The sequence below is a fragment of the Schistocerca gregaria genome, chromosome 1 (genome assembly GCF_023897955.1).
Source record: "Schistocerca gregaria isolate iqSchGreg1 chromosome 1, iqSchGreg1.2, whole genome shotgun sequence".
NCBI classification, from domain to species: Eukaryota; Metazoa; Arthropoda; class Insecta; order Orthoptera; family Acrididae; genus Schistocerca; species Schistocerca gregaria.
Genome location: NC_064920.1, coordinates 261,678,219 through 261,681,308, shown reverse-complemented (window position 1 = coordinate 261,681,308; position 3,090 = coordinate 261,678,219).

Below are 3,090 nucleotides of genomic sequence, written 5' to 3'. Positions count from 1 at the left end.
GACTGGAGCAATTCCAAAAGGATAATGCGACACCCCATATGTTCAGAACTTCTACGGAGTGTCTCCAGGAATACTCGTCTGAGTTTAAATACTTCCGTTGGCCACCAAACTCACCAGACCTGAACATTATTGAGTATCTCTGAGATGCCTTGTAACGTCTTCAGAAGAGACCTCCATCCCCTCGTTCTCTTACGCATTTATGGACAGCCCTGCAGGATTCCTGGTGTCATTTCCCTTCAGTACTACTTCAGACATTTCCACGTCGTGTTGCGACACTTGGCGTTCTCGCGGGGCCCTACACGATATTAGGCACATATAACAGTTTCTTTGGTTCTTCAGTGTATAAGACCAGTGCCTTCATATGCCCCAGAAACTTGGCCATTATCAAAAGATACTAGAAAGCCTTTAACAGAAAGGGATTCCGATAATCATTGACCCAACCTGTGAATGAGAAATATGGAGGAGATGTATAATAATTAACAGTCCACTATACACACCAGTGCTCAAAACGTAACGGGGAAAGTAACTTTCCACTGCGAAATAAGACAGATCGACGAAGCTTGGGCCATACTTAGAAAAAAACTGTCAAATAAGATATCTCAAAGAGATATTCATTGAAACAAGGAGAAGTGACGCTTTTATTGAAAGACAGTAAGTACTCCGAAGTCACGCCTCATAATCCTGGCCATAAGAATCAAAAGGTATTCGAATGGTAGATCTCATAAAGAGAAAAGTACTTTGAAGAATCATTATCACAACTTGCGAAGGACGAAGATGGAGTAGGAGGATGGTAAAAAAGTAAACAGTGTACGAGACACACTGTGCGAACAAAAATATGGAAACATCAAAAACACAACACAATACAAGCCTAATGCTGTGTATGAAAACCGTTTACATTCAAAAGAGCTTCCACTTCTCTCGGAATGGTTTTCAAGGGAAACGTTTACCGTTATTCCTGGAAAATAGTTCCGAGTTCATATAACGACGACGGATGTGGATAACGGTCACTCACCCTTCCCTCAAAAGTAGACCACAGAATGTTAATTTCATACGGTGACCGTGGTGGCCAGGGGATATGCGATAATTCTGGCTCGAGCTCACAAAACTGGCTCTCGACAATGCGAACTGTGAGAACAGTGTCCCTGTCATCCTAGAACACAGCTTCAGAATTGGGGAACAAATACTGTGCAACGCGCTGGACCTCGTCAGCCAAAGCGGGCACATAATCCTTGGCAGTAACGCCACCTCGCAGATTATCCATGGAGCCCATGGAGTCCCACAACTTGGCTGTCCAGACCATTACCGAATCCCCGCAATGTTTCACTCTTGGGATGCAAACTCAGCCAGAAGTTAGAAACAGCGTGAAACAAAATTCATTCTACCAAATGACTTTCTTCCAATGCTCGAAAGTATAAGTTTTATGGATTCTGCACCACTTTTACCAGTTACGGGAATTTGCATCTTTGATGCGTGGTTTCAGAATTGTAATTTTCCCTGATATTCCCTGCTTGCGAAGCTCCCTTCATGTTTCGGTACTGAGTAGGTTTGCGAGGCGAGTGCGACATTCAGTTCTACAGTGACTTGTGCGGCTGTTGTTCTCATATTTTTCATCACAATCCTCTTTACTGACCGACAGTCGTCGCCACTCGGCACACAGAGTCGTCCGCGTCGTGACTTACCAGTTGATGTTTTACCGCTTTGCCGGATTAGGGTATATTATCTGATAATTTTCGGAATTTTACACCTGTCATGTATTACGTATTTTCTCATAATCCCAAAGACTGTGCGTTCCACAAAAGTTGTTAGCAGTATTTTCTTCGTTTATCATGATCTCTAACGCAGATTCCTCCGAAATTAAAGTAAAATTTTCACCATATGAAATTTTCACGCTACAGCTGATTGTGCGCTGATATGAAACTTCCTGGCAGATTAAAATTGTGTACCTTATCGAGACTTGGACTCGGGACCTTTGCCTTTCACTGGGACATGCTGTACCAACTGAACTACCCAAGCACGACACACGTCCTCCGCCAGTACCTCGTGTCCTACCTTCACAGAAGCTCTCCTGCGACCCTTGCAGGACTAGCACTCCTGGAAGAAAGGATATTGCGGAGACATAGCTACCCTCTGTAATAAAAAACTGAGTAAACGGATCAACGAACGACCTGAACGAATGTCGTCGGACGTCCGCCACGAACAAATTCAATGAACAATTTAGAACAAAATAATATATAAAAAAGAAAGTTAGTAGAGCTCGTGCCCGCGAAAGGTAAAGGTCCCGAGTTCGAGTCTCGGTACGGCACAAAGTTTTAATGTGCCAGGAAGTTTAAAAATTTCCTCCGTTTCCCACTCATTTACAGGTATCCGAAAATTTACGACCGTGACAAAGACAATATATATTCTTTGCATTTGTCGTCAGTTTGTACGTTTTTTTTTTTTTAAATTTGTAACTCGGATATGTAATGAATGTAACATCAGCAATCCAACGTTCAAGTAGCCTCACGGAATGAATGAATTTTATTTCAGGTTTTTATCTCGTGAGAACACAAAGTTACCTTTATTGTTCATAACTTCAGCTCTTAAGACGAACTTGTCGTCTACATGTAAAAGAAGTTAAAAGGAAATGACCATCCTTAGGTTTTATTCTTAAAAAATAGTTGCCTCAAGTAGAATGGAGTGTTGTGCCTGAAGAACAGTGTACTTACGAACACAAGATGTTTGCTTGTTGGCGTTTCAGTCTAGCGATTGATTTTAGAATCACGTGGAGTAGTCTCTCGCATTTCTTACTTCTTTGGGAGACATGAGGCTGTGTTTTGCGGTGTGTTCGTAAATCTTAAGAGTTATACTTATTTAAATGTTGCATAATCTATTAAAGGGATTTGTTACAGAGTTCTACTGTGAGAAAAATTATGTATATTTTTCGAACTAGTAACATAACTTGTGGATGGTTCAATCATATTTCGTCGATCGTGCACTATTCTGTACTTGAAACAGAAGGCCTTTTACCATGCAACATGTGATACTTGCAAATGAACTAAGTTTATTAGCCGGCCGGAGTGGCCGTGCGGTTCTAGGCGCTACAGTCTGGAG